Here is an 18,450-nt window from a genome sequence, read left to right as displayed (position 1 = left end):
GTAGAATGTGTACGAAAAACTGTAAAATGGTATAAAAAAGTATTTTTTTTTTCATTTGGTGGATCTGTCTCTACTCACTGCGCATGCATTATATAAAACTCAAACGGGAGGAAGTATTTCAGTATATGATTTTCAACATAAACTTATCAAGGAGATCCCAGAGATTCACCACCAGCCGCAAACAGAGGGACGTCGTGGAAGGAGATCGGCTGATGGTGACAATCCCTTATGCCTAACCGAGCGCCAATTTATCTCGCTGATACCAGGAACTTCAAAGAAGAAGGCCGCCCAGAGAAGGTGTATTGTTTGTGCAGAACATGATAAAGGAAGTGACACAAGATACATTTGTGTAAAGTGTAATGTGCCTTTATGATTTAATTTTTGTTTCGAGAGATATCACACCTTGAAGTATTACTAACGTAACATGTTTTGTATTTTTCTCCTAATAAGGTACCTTTTTTGAACAAAATAAGACTTTCTTAACAAATAATTAAAAAAAGGAAACGATTTACACCGACAATACTGGATTTTGCGTCTCATTTATATCTCAGCTATAACGGTAGACTGCTACAGTCGTATATATATTCGCAAAGGGCGGGAGCCGCTGAGAGTAAATGCGCAGTGGAAGGGCTAATTTTCCTTTTCTGATCCAACAAAAACGGTTTTGCATGACTGTATAGATACAGATTTGACTAGCCTTTGAGCGACGTTTTCTGTACACATCGTACTTTTAAAAGATTTCCTTACTTCCCTTGAAACAGGGTACGTATTTTCATTTAATAGCCAGAGTATGGCGCTATAATAACGAGTGTTCGCATGCAATTGGTAAAATATGTTACATTTTACTGCATTCTGGGTAAAATCTTCTTTAATCACTACTCAGTTATTGACTGTACCTTTACAGAAACTCCTATACGATGTTTTCCTACTAAAACACTTCCTTACTAAAATTTCAGCACTATAATGTCAAATTTCAGTGGATGTAACGTGTCCAAAATTCACCGATAACTTAAAACGTACTTCACGTACCTCTACAGAAAATTCTAAACAATGTTTCTACACCAAAACACATGTTCGACTATAAGATTAAACTCGTAACTTCAAATTTCAGAGGATATGGAACATTTTCAAAAATTTGTTTCTGTAGAAACGATTCATCTGCTGAGATTGATAATACAAATTATCATTACATGTTTGTGATTCATTTTACTAACAAATTACAACTATTCGATCTAGAATTCCCGCGTTTGGCTCAGTAGTACCGAACGATTAAGGATGGACGGGAGGAAGGGGGGTGTGGGGCGAGGGGCGGTAATATTTCCAACTCCAAGGTCTAACTCGTTCCTGTCGCTATCTATTCGAGGCAATTACTTCCTCCATGTTTGTTGCTCTGCATCGTAAATTTTATGGAATTCCTAAAACGAGTGTCCACACACCTTTATAGCTTAATGGGCAAGAGACCCGCAAAAGGTAACGTTTCTACTATGAAAGAAACACAAACCGTCAAGCAAATTAAATTTAAGAAGTGTACAAGTACGAACCAAAAGGTTTGTGTGACAATCTGCCAACAATCCAGTTGTCAATGGCATAGGAAAGTCGAAATGTTTTGAGCTTCAGTTCGTCCAAGACTGACAGATGAGGGTAATGGTCAGTGAAAGAGAAAGCGTTCCAAAGACGATACCCTACGCTGATGTGATATCTTGTTCTAAAGAAAATTACACTACTGGTCATTAAACTTGCTACACCACGAAGATGACGTGCTTCAGACGCCAAATTTAACCGACAGGAAGAAGATGCTGTGATATGCAAATGATTAGCTTTCCAGAGCATTCACACAAGGTTGGCGCCGGTGGCGACACCTACTACGTGCTGACATGAGGAAAGTTTCCATCCGATTTCTCACACACAAACAGCAGTTGACCGGCGTTGCCTGGTGAAACGTTGTTGTGATGCCTCGTGTAAGGAATAGGAATGCGTACCGTGACATTTCCGACTTTGATAAAGGTCGGAATGTATCCTATCGCGATTGCGGTTTATCGTATGGTGACATTTCTGCTCGCGTTGGTCGAGATCCAACGATTGTTAGCAGAATATAGAATCGGTGGGTTCAGGAGGGTAATACGGAACACCGTGCTGGATCCCAACGGCCTCGTATCACTAGCAGTCGACATGACAGGCATCTTATCCGCATGGGTGTAATGGATCGTGCAACCACGTCTTGATCCTTGATTCAACAGATGGGGACGTTTACAAGACAACAACCATCAGCACGAACAGTTTGACGACGTTTGCAGCAGCATGGACTATTAGCTCGGAGACCATGTCTGCTGTTACCCTTGACGCTGCATCACAGACAGGAGCGCTTGCGATGGTGTACTCAACGACGAACCTGGGTGCACGAATGGCACAACGACATTTTTTCGGATGAATCCTGGTCCTGTTTACAGCATCATGATGATCGCACCCATGTTTGGCGACATCACGGTGAACACACATTGGAAGCGAGTATTCGTCATCGCCATACTGGCGTATCTCCAGGCGTGATGGTACGGGGTGCCACTGGTTACACGTCTCGGTCACCTCTTGTTTGCATTGACGGCACTTTGAACAGTGGACGTTACATTTCAGATGTGCTACGACCCGCGGCTCTACCCTTGAATCGATCCCTCCGAAACCCTACATTTCAGCAAGATTATGCACGACCGCATGTTGCAGGTCCTGTACGGGCCTTTCTGGATACAGAAAATGTTCGACTGCTGCCCGGGCCAGCACATTCTCCTGATCTCTCACCAATTGTAAACGTCTGGTCAATCATGGCTGAGCAACAGGCTCGTCACAATACGCAAGTCACTACTCTTGATGAACTGTGGTATCGTGTTGAAGCTGCATGCGCAGCTGTACCTGTACGCGCCATCCAAGCCCTGTTTGGCTCAATGCCCAGGCGTATCAAGGCCGTTATTACGGCCAGAGGTGGTTGTTCTGGGTACTGATTGCTCAGGATCTGTGCACCCAAATAGCCTGAAAATATAATCACATGTCAGTTCTAGTATAATATATTTGTCCAATGAATACCCGTTTATCATCTGCATTTCGTCTTGGTGTAGCAATTTTAATGGCCATTAGTGTAAAAAAATTAAAGAAATATTGACTGATATGCTCAGGGTATGTATAAAGTGATACTGTTTGTAGACAGAGAAAAAGGAGATAAGGAGATTCAACGCAGTGGGAACAGCAGTAAGAATTTTGTAAACTTCATAGTCAACAAGCAACATGTGGTAAACTGATTAGCGAGACTGTACATGAAGAGTGAAGCAAAAGTTTTATAGGTATCATAATAGCGCAATATAAGTCGGTTTTTAATTCATGAATAAGTCCCTGAAAATTTTAGTTTACGGTGCAGAACTTCCAGTCCTGGAAGGTGGATCATGAAAGTGGCGTGGAATTTGGAAGGCTTTAAAATGTTGTGAGTGAGAAGAATGTTAAAGTTTAAAGGCTTAGATATTATAATAAAGTAGTTTTCTAGTAAGGAGCTGCTAAAGCAACACTACAAAATATTTGTTTCAGCATACCCAAAGACCTTTATAATCTGTCAAAGGTATTTCGTCAATGAATGGCATATGTCAAGGTAACATAAATCGATGTGCTATTTACATTTTACTGTACATTGTATTTTTTTAAAGCTTAAAAATTGTCTGTGAGTGCTAGATACACGGACACGTTCACGTGCACAAAGTACTTTTTGACTGTAAACGTTTTACTTCTGACAAACCTTAGCATAATCTGCTACATCTTATTCATGGCATGAGGTTCCAACTCACAATTAACATGTTTTGTAACAATAATTATTGAAATATAGAAGATCAGAGTAAATCCTGTCGAAACGGATTGTAGAAAATATGTATTTATGCAATCTCGACTGGAGGACTTTTTTTTTTGTCAATTACTTTTAACAATGCTCTGTATTTATTTAAACATTGCCGTTACCGGTTTCGAACCGACAGGTTCATCATCAGACGTCTATTTGAAGTTTTACGTTATATTTCACTTTTTGTTTCTCCAACTGACGAAATTTTCTTGGGTTGCTGGAGCCATTCAACCAAAACCAGATATTAGACAACGTCTTTTTAACTGTAATTTTGCCTCACAACGATTTTAAGTGATGTAAGCAGACTACTATAATTAGAGGGAAGATGTTACGATGAAGAATCCGTACCTGTATGTTCCAGTCCCGCCTGCTTATCGTCTTGCAGCAGCGAAATCTGTATAATCACTTTTATAATATACAAAAGTAAATTATGGAATTCATTTCCGCCGTTGAACAAGCGGAGTCCAAGTTTTCTGACTATCTAGCTGATGAGCATCTCCTCGTTTAAAAGAACCGCGATCCGGTTCATCAGAAAAGACCAGCATTCAGTAATTCTACCAGTGGACAAGGTCGATGGAACGATTCATCTTTCATGGGACGATTATGTGGGCAAATGAATCTTTAGCCTGCAGACTCGGCATACTGAAGATTGCAGAGTGATCCAACCGAACGTGTAAAACGCTAGACGCTTTCACTTTCGAAGAAGAGTTCTTTACCTGACGCTGTTCTTAAAAATCTTCGACCTGGTGCTAGAGTACGTCCGACATTATACAGCTTACGAAAGATACAGAAGCAAGGTGTTTCTTTTCGGCCTATTCATAGCAATTTGGGCACTCCCACTTACAACTTAGTCAAGTATTTAGCGTCCATCCCAGTCTCCTTGTTGGAAAATGCAAACTCCAAATTTCCAATTGTCTTATTTTTATTCAGCGTTTGAAGTCTTTTGGTCTCAGAACCATGAATGTGCTCATTAGCCTTGATGTTGTATCTCTGTTTACTAGAGTTCCCCTTGAAGATGTTTTGCAGTTAACTGGTGAAAAGTTGGTCGAAGGAATACTGTATTTGCCCTATAGTCGCCAAATTGTCTATGGAAGATTTTGAGGACGTGGCACTGAAGATGGCGCTCTTAAAAAGATTTGTTTCAGGAGATACGTCTATGATACTTGTATGGTACCTTCACATGGGAGGCATGCTTTATATCGTTTCCTAGACCGTTTTAATTGTCTGCATCCCAATATTAAGTTCACGATAAGCTGAAAAGAACATCCGTGTTTAGATATATTTATCTACAATATGGATGATGGGACATTAGGACATTGTGTTTATCGTAAACCCATGGATACGGACCGGTACCTTCATGCATCAAGTTGCCATCCATTGTAACAACGCAATAAGATCCTACGTATATTGGTGAAAACAGATTACGCCATCTCAGATGCAGGTAGTCTGACACAAGAACTTGAACATCTAAAAGCTGTGTTCAAGCAGAATCGTTATACTGACAATCAGGTCCGTCGTGCTCTACATATTGAACCGTCGCGGGAACCAACAGAAGATACAAGCAAATCGGTGGCATTCATACCTTTTCCGGGAGGCGTAACTTTAAAACTAGGACGAATTTTAAAGAAATTTGGAACTAAAAGTGTATTTAGACTAGAGCTCTGCTGGGCTTAGTGAAGGATGATTTGGCTTTGAGAAAGTCCGCCGTATACAAGATTCCCTCCCATTGCGGAAAGCCCATATTGGACAAACGATTCGTACGGTCCAGGACCGTTGCATGAAGCATCATCGCCACACGAGTTTATTTAAGCCAGAAGTGGCGGAACATTGTCTTACAGAAGGACATTAAATGTTGCAGTATGAGATACAAGTGACTGCCTCTGCGTCGCGGTATTGAATTGGGACAGTGTAGTGAAAGAAACCATTGATATCCAGCTACCTGTCAGTATTATAAACAGAGATAAGGGGTATCATTTAAGTAAGAGTAGGAACGCTGTTCCGTTTGACATTAAGAAACAACCGTCATTAAGAAACAACCGTCCTTGTTTCGGTTATCAATAGCTGTCAACAGTGTTTGATATAGATTTATCGTTTCCGCGAGCTTTCTTCATCGGTGTGCAGTTGTGGCTTCCTCTTGACAGCACTTACGTTCGCGCACGCGTGGTGGACCGATGGTCGGTGTATAAAGTGGCCACCTAGACATGTTAGATTACTGAGCTTCCACTGTCAGATGGTGGTGTGCAACTTCAAGTCCTACCGCCACACCTTCAAAGTGCACTCCGGTGATGTCTTTGGAATGGCATCACTGTTAAATGGAAGAGTTTTACCATCCACCAACACATTAAGACCGTGAGCAACCGGTGAAGCTGTACTTCAATCACCCACAATAATAAAAAGTTTGATTTCAGTTCCGGCGAGTTAGTGCGACAGCCTATTCACCTGAAGATGGCGACCAGGTGGACAGCCGGAATATTAAGTTGAGATGACTATATGTTCCGGCTGGAGGCCCGACTTGAATACAACCCGTCAGAAGGGTGATGACCAAGGGGAAAAAAAAGTTTATATCTAAGAACTCGTCACGCTGCAGTATCACAAGGCCGATGTCAGAACTTATTTAAATTTTCTGGTAAATATCAATAACAGTTACAGTCTAAGAGGGTGTAAATTTTAGTAAAGGCTGGTAATAATTCCACGATTACCCACAAGAGACATTGTGATCATTTCACTTGAAATACTTACATTCCTTCATTCTTTTAGTACATGTACAAATTCTGCTTAAATTTAAAATTTGGAAATTTGTAGTAAGTTCCTAAGGAACCAAACTGCCGAGGTCAACGGCCCATAGGCTTACACACTACTTAAACTAACACGCTAAGGACAACACACACACCCGTGACGGAATCTTCGACGAGGGTGAGCCGCGTGAACCGTGGCAAGGTGCCACAGACCGTGTTATTATTAACTTTTTTACAATTAAATTCAATCTTGTAGATGATATATTTGGGAGGATCCTGTTCCATCACAGCGGTTGGTACTTTTTTCTTCAGGACAACATAATCAGATGTGTTTGAGGTACCGTGTTTCAGTTTTATTTGGATTCAACAGTTTATATTAATGGAAACCATCTAACACTGTTGATAGATGATGACTGTGACGCTTTTCATGATGGTAATGATGATGATGATGATGATGGTGATGATGATGATGATGATGTCTGTTTTGTGGGTCGCTCAACTGCGCGGTTTTCATAGTACAATCTAGCCACTATCACGAATAATGACGACGAAATGATGAGGACAACGCAGACACCCAGTCCCCGGGCAGAGAAAAATCCCCAACACGGCCGGGAATCGAACCAGGAACTCCGTGATCCGGAGGCAGCAATGCTAGCCACTAGACCACGAGCTGCGGACAATGTGGTAATGATGTGATTCCAAACGGCAGAATATAAACTGTAAGGCACGCTCTACCACACTAGCGAAAAAAAAAAAACACCAAGAAGAAGTTGTGCGAAACAAACGAAGGTTGGTAGGCGTGTTTAAACATTTGAAATATGACGTGTATTTTAATTTTGAGCCAGTTGCGTAAGAACGGCACTTGTAGTGCCACTGTGAGGATGAAAATCACATTTCCTCTAGATATGCGCTGTAATGGTCGTGAACGTTAGTTCAAAATGGTTCAAATGGCTCTGAGCACTAGGGGGCTTAAGGTCTGAAGTCATCAGCCGCTAGAACTTAGAACTACTTAAACCTAACTAACCTAAGGACATCAGACACATCCATGCCTGAGGCAGGATTCGAACCTGCGACAGTAGCAGTCGCGAGGTTCGGGACTGAAGTGCCTAGAACCACTCGGCCACTGCAGCCGGATCGTGAGCGTTAGTTACCTTTGAAATTGGACGTGGTGAGTTGATGTTAGCCAATCATGCGTTTAAGAAGACAAGAACCCCATTGTCAACAGTTCACTGACTTTGAAAGAGGACGGGTAATAGGGTTACGAGAAGCTGGATGTTCCTTCTGCGATACTGAAAGAAGTCTTGTCAGGAATCTAGCCACTGTACTCGACTGCTGGAAACGGTGGTCACGAGAAAGTATGGTCGCAAGAAGACGGGCTCTGGACAGCACGATACACTACCAAGGGCTTATGACTGTGGTGGAGACGTACTGGGTCTGCAGAAGCAATTCGAGCAGCAGTTCGTACCACAGTAACACAACGAAATGTTAAAAAATGGTTACTTCCAGAACAGTTCCGAGCGAGACGCCCTGTAGCGTGCATTCCACTTACCAATAACCACCGCTGTTAGCGGCTTCAATGGTGTCCAGTGGGAGCTCGTTGTGTTCTGACGAAAGCTGGTTCTACACCGGTGGCAGTGATAGCCGTGTGGTGGCTAGAAGGAGGCCAGGTAATGTTTGCAACCAACCTATCTGTGAACTAGCCACGACAGATTTATGTTCTCTGACGCGGTTTCATATAACACCACCCAAGTGGTTATCCCACGCATCCTGACTGCAAATTTGTTCGTCAGTTTGGTGATTCGACCTTTTGTGCTGCCATTCATCAACAGTACTGCAGGGGATGATTTACAACAGGATAACGCTTGCTCTACAGAGTGTCGACATGTTGCCCTGGGCTACTCGACCACCAGATATGTCTCCAGTCGAGCACGTATGGGGCATAATGGGATCACAACACTTGCACCATTCACAACCAGCATTAACTGCCCCGTTATTGACGGACGAGGTGCCAACAGGCATCGAACTCCATCCCAAAAACTGTACAACACAATGCATGCACGTTTGCATGCTTGCATTCAACATTCTGGCAGTTACACCGGTTTTTAATGTACTAGTACTTCATATTTCCAATGACTATCCTCGAACCTACGTTGATCTGTGATCTGCCAACTTGAATCATTTGAATGTGTAACCTACACAAATGTACTCCCGAAATTTCATTACTCTACACTAATTATTTCTTAGTGCTGTGAATTTTTTTCCGTCACTGTGTTTACTAGCTACTAAGAGTGAAATACATATTCAGTTCTCAAGGACGTGACAAGCTGCCCTTCTGTGTAGGAAGCAAGGTGCTGCAGATTTGTTCGCGTGAGTGCATGCTGCAGTTTTCTTTCGGTGCGGGTAATTGCACGGCCGCGCACGTAAATAAGATTCACGCTCGCTGCCCAGCACTCGCTCCGCCCACGGTGAGTGCGAGCGCGGCGCAGCCATCACGGAGCACTCCTGGGATATTGGCTCTATCTTACGCGACCACGTCCACGGCCCTCGTTAGCTGCACTGCCCTCCCCCTCCCCCGCGCAACCAGCGACACAGCCACCCACTCCCTACCCTCTTCGGGGAGCACCGCAGCGTCGGCGAAACTAACAATTTATTCCGAACCCGACCGATATTAATTGCCTTATCGAGACACGTCGTTAACGTTTAATGGCCTCGTAAAATACTTTCGCGGCTTACTTCGCCATCCTAATCGGCGCGCTATTCATTTTGTTCCTCTTTTTTTTCCTACGTCTCTCTTCTTCCCTCCCTCGTGCCCACTGGCCGTGCAGCCTCTTTTTTTTAATCGCTCTTGCCCGCCCGCGGACAGTACAAAATCACGTACGCGGCGCCGGCGCCCTCTGCGCGGATGGCCGCGTGTGACCGATGACCCGAGCCGCAGGCCGCATTTTTCAGGGGCGTGGCCTCGCTCCCCGCACTGCTGCCAACGCCCGCCCACTGCACCGCGAAAACTGAGCGCGGCAAATCCCGCGTTTCTCCGGCTCGCGCATTAATTCCGCCACGGGACACCTAAATCCGACGGTCTGTTTTATTAATTTCGATTCGTTTTTCATGAAGTGCGGCCGCCCGGTACACAAATCGGAGGTGTTACAGCAGCCAATCCGGCCTGAGAGATTTCACTCCGTCTCCACGGACTGGGAGAGGGAGAGATGGGGATGAAAAGACGAGAGACAGAGAAAGAGAGAATCTGTGCCCTACGGATTAGGCTGTCTGTTCTCTGTTACAAATGCATAAACTTTTTATTCATATCTAAGGTAATCCAATAAAATTTCATCTGAAAGTGTACCATAAAGCATATGACCACGCCTTCATAGTAGAATAAAACATTAACTGTCACAGATTTTACTCCTGTGGCTTTAGAACAGAGTTACCTGATCATCCCATTCACGTTTTAAAGAATGGTTCAAATTGCTCTAAGCACTATGGCACTTAACATCTGAGGTCGTTGGTCCCCTAGACTTAGAACTACTTAAACCTATAAGGACTTCACACACATCTATGCCCGAGGCAGGATTCGAACCTGCGACCGTAGTAGCTGCGCGGTTCCGGACTGAAGCACCTAGAACCGCTCGACCACAGCGGCCGGCCATTCACGTTTTTAGTAACCTGTATTAGTTACAGTAGGAGTAGTACATCAGAACAGAAGATGGGAGCAACACTTCTTTTAGTTTCTTAACCCTCCCGTTTCCAAGCTTTTTCACACCTCTATTTTACCAAGCGGGGTATTTGGACTATCGCAAAAGAGTTTTGTGTTTCATTGTAATATTTGTTCTCAGATGACGTTATTTCCATAGAATGGCTTCATTTAGTATTGAAAAACAGCTTTTGAGGTTATTAGAAATATTTAATCAGATCACAGATACAAAGTACCAGTAAATATTTATATCTTTCACTAAATTCAGTACTCAACGAACAGGAAATTAATACTCTATGTACCTAAACAGTCACTGCAGTAAAATAACACAAGACTTTTTTCAACTTTTCAGTCAAGGACATTTTTGCACTGCTTGCACTTCACAGTAACAGTTTCTTCTGTGTGTGTATTACAAACAGGTTTCTTGCTCTTGTTTTCCGATTTTAGTTTCTCTTGCAATATTGACATCCTTGTGGCGTTGGTAACTTGGAACACTGGGTCAGATCACTGCTGTAGGAATTGCAATAGGACAAACTTCCAGTGCATCTTGTACATCTTCATGAAGACCGTTGGTATTTTTGGCTCTTTCTTCCATGTTGCCTTTGCTGAGTCCAAATGCTAGTTGAGTCGTGAAGAGCTTACATCGGCTTCGGTTATTCTTCTGCCATTCAGGAAATCTTTGAGTGTACAGAATATATGCACTCAGTGCTGCAGTATCCATCATTTCCGTGAAGATTCTTAGTGGCCAGCGCCTCGTTCCTCTAACACAACTGTATTCTCTTATTTTGTCGCCATTATCTACAGCATCTTTGGTTTTGCTGTAGTGCAGTATGATTTCGGGTTTGTGTTCACTTTCTTCACCACTCACTTGTCTCTCATTACGCAGAGTAGAGAGTAGTATTACTGCCTTTTCCTTCTTTGGAACATAGGAAACTAGGGTCAAATCATTTGTGAAACCAAACATTGAAGAGTGAACTTCTCTCTTTCTGTCTGGCAAGAATTCCTTTGGAATCTCTCTCTTATTGGAAGGCAAGGTACCAACCAATTCATGTTTCGTTTTAGTAGTTCAGAAGCCAATATAAAACTGGTGAAAAAATTATCAGTTGTTACACCATGACCGTTATACAGAAATGGTTCCATCAGATTCAAAACAACTCTCTGTCCTTGATTCACTTCCCGAGTATTGTCGACCATTACTGTGTAAATTTGGATCCGTAATAAGTAAGATGTCTTCACATCAGCACAAACCCAAATTTAATGCCATACTTGTCAGCTTGCTCTTCATATAAACCCTACAAGTGCAGTTTCCTTGGTACGTTGCTAATCGTTCATCAATATCGCGTACTCATACGGATACAAGTTCTTGCACAAGTTAGATTGAAATTTGTCGAACACTACGCTGATGGCTTGTAGTTTGTCCTTGGTTTCTTCAATTCTCTGTGCTCTTGTGTCTCTATTGTCAAATCACAAGAATTTCAGTATAGACAAAAATCGGTTTCTTGACATGGCAGCAGAAAAGAATGGTTGCCGAAAGGCAACATTACCTCCCCACAGATCGGAAGCACTTGTGCGATGTCCATGAATTCGACCAGCTCCAACTAGAACTGCTAATACAGCGTTCACTTCTGTTGCATTTATATCTCTAAATGGCTCCGAGCACTAGGGGACTTAACTTCTGAGGTCATCAGTCCCCTAGAACTTAGAACTACTTAAATCTAACTAAGGACATCACACACATCCATTCCCGAGGCAGGATTCGAACCTGCGACCGTAGCTGTTGCGTGGTTCCGAACTGAAGCGCCTAGAATCGCTCGGCCACACTGGCCGGCATTTATATCTCTCGATGTCGTATTGTTCGAAGAATGAGCTGCATTCCACAAAGAAATTGCTTTTTTGACTTCCCTGTTCGTTTCTCCTATAATGATGCTCAAGCTTTCCGGCGAGATAAATAATAAAAATGACTCTGTTATTGTTTTGATTGTTTTTCCATCAATCACTGGGCCAGGTGTTACGTTAAAAATGTTGCGATGTCGACGCCGCCCGCCTTTTGGTGGTTCACTAGAAAACTGCAGTCCGCTTCTAGAAATAAACAAATCTCCAGTGTCTTTGTCTTCTTCTTCTTCTTCTTCTTCATCCTCTTCTTCTTCTTCTACTTGTTCACTTGAATGTGTGGTGTCTTCTGATATTTCATCATCACCTTCATCTGATGCTATGATATGGTCTTTGTCAAGAGGTTCCATATATGCATTCAGTTCATTATCAATGTCCCATTCAGTTTCGTCGTCCTGACGTAAGAATTGTATGGAATTCCCATGATCTCTTCACTAGAAAGTCCATTGGACAGCCTTACTTGCAGATGAAATAATGACTCGTGTAATGTCAGCTCAAGAGTGAACGTCAAATTCAACACAACAATAGCAACCAGCAACAATAACAAACATTGGATCTATTGAAAAACTGAAAAAAGGATGAATGACAGATATATTTCCCAAAATCTTCTTTTTCTACAAATAAGAAAATAAGACATTTCATATCAAGCGGGGCAGTCTCACAATCCCACCAATAAACGACTAGAATAAGAATGATCAAAAAAAAATTAGACAGTCGTGAGTGTGAATTCAACGTCAATCATCTTAGTATAAAGTCATGAAACCACAGATATGTGGCCCTTCATATAACACTATTACAGGGAAAAAATCAACCTGGGGTAGTCAGAATACCCCGCTCGGTAATGCGAGGAGTCAGGCATCAGACAAGGCTGCGTCTTGCCACCATTTCTTTTCATACTAGTTGCAGATTTCATAGTGAAACAGACAATGCCCAATAGCAAGATGGACATACGTTTAAAAGAGGTATCTAGGCTTAGGAATCTTGATTTTACAGGTGATATATTCCCTTTAGCAGTAACATTACAACATTACAGAGTTTACAACTGCAGACCACGAAGATGAATGGAATGACTAGGTCTCTGAGGTTAAAAACAAATAGTGACAAAACTGAAACAAGGTCCATATAGTGGAAATGTATCTACTGAAATTGTGGTTTCTCTGCCTCGTGATGACTGGGTGTTGTGTGATGTCCTTAGGTTAGCTAGGTTTAAGTAGTTCTAAGTTCTAGGGGACTGTTGACCATATATGTTAAGTCCCATAGTGCTCAGAGCCATTTGAACCATTTTTTTTTAAATTGTGGTGCAACAGAACACACTACAGTATGTTGATCGATTCACATATCTCGGCAGCAGTGGCGGCACATAGAGAAGTGAACCATCGTTCTGCAGTGTGATGGTCAACAGCCTTTTGACTGACAATGGAAGTACTCGTAACTAAATTTATGACATTAACTTTACATGTATAAACTGAACTGTTAAAATATGTTTAAATTTTAAAATTAATAATTTAATATTGTGAGGAAGTAAATAAAATGTGTCTGCAGAAATCGAATCCAGATTCACAGATTATCAGTCTATGCTTTAGAGCAAGTGTTCATGGTAGAGTAATGCAAACGGTGCTTAAAAAGTTTCTCGTAATACATTTTTCCACCGTACACTATATGCTACTTCAAAGAAAAATTTTACTTTTGAATTTAGTAATCCACGGCAAATGAATGATTTCAGATTAAATATTTTTACAGAATGAGTAGTGGGGTCTTCTGGGTATCGATCATTGTTTTCTGGTTTGATCTTTGGTCGTCGGTTGCGATGTAGCGCGCTCCTGGGGAGAGAAAAGGGATCGCCGGAAAGAGGGGGGGAGGGGGGGGGGCAGTACGAGTCGAGTCCGTGCCTCGCCAAGTGGTCGTCGATTTAGCTGGCATCGACAGTATTTGCTATGTATTGTGGGTTAGCTAGAGATCCTAGGCGCCTGGGGGCCGTTGATTGCTTTGCTGAGTGGATTGGTTCACGTATATGTCAACTGCAGAATTCGTGCTGTCAGATGTGGACACCTGGAAACGTTTGAAGGTGATTTTCCTCTAACTACGTCGCTTTATGTTAACATATTTTCTGGTCCGTATCCTGCAAGTGTGTTTACTCTGAAACTGTTTAAGTGTAGCTCCTAAATACTGAATCCATATGAATGATTTATTGCACTGGTCTATATTACAATACGTTAAGTTCAGAGTGGTGCTCAATGGCAATTCAAGTTATCTGCGTCAGGGTTTCAGTTGTTTCACTAACACTGTTACCTAGAAAATCTGTGTTCATTGTATTTGTTGTTTTATAATCTCTCAGTACTGGCATTTGGTCCGTTACAGGCAGCACTTTGTATTTCCAAGCAGAGGTCGTATTCGACAGCCTTCTCATTCCGCCAGACATTTTCTGCGAGTTTGGGTGCTGCCTCTCCATCGGATAAGCAATGATTTTGATGCACATTTATAACTGAATATTTGGTACACTAGTTTTATGTCAGTTATGATTTTTCCCACCCGAGCGTTTTACGATTTTTCTTGTTCAATTGGTTAGGATGTGGTGACCTGTGTGTCCATAATTTATATTTTGTATGCTCAATTGAAACTCTGTCACCTCATAGGGCTTTCTTGGGGTGTTTGGGGTAACTTGCGTTAGTTTGGTTCAGTGAGCAAGAGGTTAGGTGTCCGTAATTTAATATTTACTAGTGCATACTACGTACTCCAAGTAGCTACGCTAAATTAGATTGCTAATGGGCGTCCCACTGTTAGGCGCGAGCGTGAGTCTTGGAGCCTGGCTCGGACTTTGTTTCGCACCCTCTTAGTCTATACGTAAACAGTTTGTCCCTCCGGCGGCTGTCGAGTGTACGAGCGGTCGCTCTATTACTAACTGTGTCTACACTTGTGTGCGATCGTGTTATTAGGGCCCACTCCGGGCACGGAATTCATACACAATATGAGTTGATTTCGTTTTGTACTGCTCTTCAAGGTTTTCGCCCAAGTTTTGGAGTGTTGTGCTTTCCTAGAGATAACTAAATTATATGCCAATGAAAAGGATTTTAATTTTGAATGTTACTATATAGAGATTGGTATACTTTTTCACTGTTGTGAAACTTCCTGGCAGATTAAAACTGTGTGCCGGACCGAGACTCAAACTCGGGACCTTTGCCTTTCGCGGGCAAGTGTTCTACCATCCGAGCTACGCAAGCACGACTCACGCCCCATCCTCTCAGCTTTACTTCCGCCAGTACCTCGTCTCCTACTTTCCATACTTCCCAGAAGCTCTCCTGCAAACCTTGCAGAAGTAGCACTCATGGAAGAAAGGATACTGCGGTGACATGGCTTAGCACAGCCTGGGAGATGATTCCAGAATGAGATCTTATTTACTGTTGTTGCATTTTTATACTTCTAAAAGAAAAAAAAATTCATGAGTTGAGGCCTTCTTAATCATGTTGGTGAGCATGAGGAATTTCTCCCCAGGAGATCACCGAGAGTATGAGGGACCTTTGTCCCTGCAAATAGCGACCACCATGTGTTTTTCAAAATGATGTTAATGAGCTGGGTATGTGATCCCTTTATATTTCTGGATCGAGCTCTTGCCCTTTATTGCCATTATCTTGTTCTTTCTAGGGGCATATTATTATCAGTATAGCTACTGCTCCTTGAGGCTGGTTATCTGTCGAAAACGAATTTTGGGAATTGTCAGAATCCGTTCGACCTTTTGTTAATTGCCGAAATTGTTTTTAACTGGTTCATTTGAAGTGAAGTGTTTCATACTGATCTCTTTCCCACTGAGGGGTTGTTGTCAAAGTCATTCAAACAAACTTTGAAGTTTCTTTAAAATAAATTATTGGTTTTCTACCTAAAAGCTTTATATTTCCGAATTGTAACGTCGTTTGAATTTTGAGACCTTTTATGTTTTCACTAAAGGTCATTGTTTTAATTCCAAACCTTTTCTGTAAATCAATCATATTGTGTACAATAAATGGTGAATGACATTCCAAAACCCTTGGGTCCAGTCCGTCCACTAAAATATTTAACGGCTATTTTAGGGCAATGAGATTTCCTATTATATAGAACATGTTCTGCCCTTCCTAAAACCACCCTGATATTCATCTAAATTACTCACCAATGTTGTTCCTACTCTAATTAGTACAATCACAGAAAATCTGTTGTATGCTTTTGATTACACCTAAATTCCTGTGTTGTTAACTTATTGTTAATTGGCTATTTTATTAATCGAATGTATCAAGGCCACCTTTCACTCTACTGGGAGTTTTTAAGCTTTACAACTTTTCACGAACATTAACTTTAGCCGATTTTTACTTTTTTTAAACACCATTTTAAAAATTCTGCTATAATAGTCTTAATGTTTTAATAACTTCTTCTATTTCTTTAATATTTGTGGGTCAACGTTCCTCTAGATTATCATGAGTGTTTGAGAATTCGAGATTATGCGTTGCTTCTGGACCATTAAGAAGCTGATTGTAGAATTTTGCAAGTATTTCGAAATATTTAGTTTTACACAAAATAAATGGGCAAGCTCATCTCAAGATCATTGTTGTTAAATACCTTTGAAATATGTCTAAATGTCTCTCTATGTCTCACTTTCTCTTTCAAACATCTACTGAATGACCTCTTCAGCAGATTAATATCAAGAAACATTTCCATACTATTTTTTCTCGTTTACTTGCCTCATTTACCATCATCTAACCTACAGCAATTCGACTTACAACAGTACTAATCGTACCTAAACTGAATACTTTAATGTTACATATGAAACCTGAAACCTTATTTTAAAATTTTATTGTCGTTAGTTTAACATTGTGAGAAACAAAACACAACTTTAAAACATCTTGTTATCAGCAGCAATCGAATCCTAGCCTACAAATTACCAGAGTGAGCTGTTGACCACTCGCCCTCAGGGCTATCACAACAGAGTTTTGAAAAAGTCCACTTGCACAATAGTCTACATAAAATGTCAATGAAAATTATTGACCTGGTGCTCTGAGCAATGTGTTGCTCGTACTGAAGGAAGGGATGACGTCACATCAGAGCATGTGCAGTATAAAAAAGAGATAGCTACGTCAATTCTCTATTTTGCGTGGCTGGCCGTCTTTTTACCGCTGGTTTCACTGGATTTTGGTTATCACGGAGAGGACGATGCAAAACATATTTTTTCTGGTTTCTTTGCACACATTCGAAGAGAAATGTTGTAACTTTAGCGCAATTTTAGGCTCACAACCGAAGAGAATTGGTGCTGTAGCATATTAGCACATGACGACCAGCCACCACTGTAACGAGAATACAAATGCAGACATCACCAGCACAACTGAGATAGATTCTACAGTCTTCCAAAGAGTGCCCTCCAAATGGCACTTAGAATCTATAAGGTCCAGTTTTGGGCTGCAGTGTTCTATCAATCTACCGAAGGCCACATACGCAAGTATGACATGGAAAACGTCACAAAAATGAGTACCAAACTTCAACGTTTTTCATCAGCATCGCTAGAGATGTACTCGGAAGGTCAGCGATCACGGCTGCGTTTCAAATGAAGAAGAGCTTAGAAGAAATGATCTATCCACGATAAACCAAATCGATGGTGAAAGAAGACTGGTATTTGAGGGCTATGATCTATGTCTGAAAGAAGGAAGAATCTACGAATCAGAAATGTTGTGGGAAACCAACAGATGGATGCAGAAGTAGGAGGAGACCTCGCATTACCTGGTAATGTAATTATGCAAAGGATCTACAATATACAGGCGTGAACGGGGAGGGAGCCGAATTTATTTCCGTAGAGGAAACTTGTTGCCCGATATGAACCTAACTTTGGAGGAACTAAGTAAGTGAACAGCGATGCAAGCATGAGTTATCTGGACGTAGTACCATAGGGTGTGAGCATCAGAAACAGGGATGTTGTCCAGCCGCAGAGGACATACAAAGTCTCTTCAGCTACTCAAACGACGTTCATAGACTGCTGAAGGGGTCGAAGTATTATGTCCTTTTTTCATGAAATTTCTTATTTATATTTTTTGTTGTTGTGGTCTTCAGCCCGAAGACTGGTTTGATGCAGCTCTCCTTGCTACTCTATCGATGCAAGCGTCTTCGTCACCGAATAGCAACTGCAAATTGTAACCAGTATCCTCCTGAATCTGCATAAAATATTCCTGTCCTGGTTTCGTTCTACGATTTTTACCTCCTACACTTCCCTCCAGTATTAAGTTGCAGATCCCTTGATGACTCAGCATGTGTCCTGTCGAACT

This window comes from Schistocerca americana, chromosome 7 (assembly GCF_021461395.2).
Source record: "Schistocerca americana isolate TAMUIC-IGC-003095 chromosome 7, iqSchAmer2.1, whole genome shotgun sequence".
NCBI classification, from domain to species: domain Eukaryota; kingdom Metazoa; phylum Arthropoda; class Insecta; order Orthoptera; family Acrididae; genus Schistocerca; species Schistocerca americana.
Note: the sequence above shows the minus strand (reverse complement) of the source record.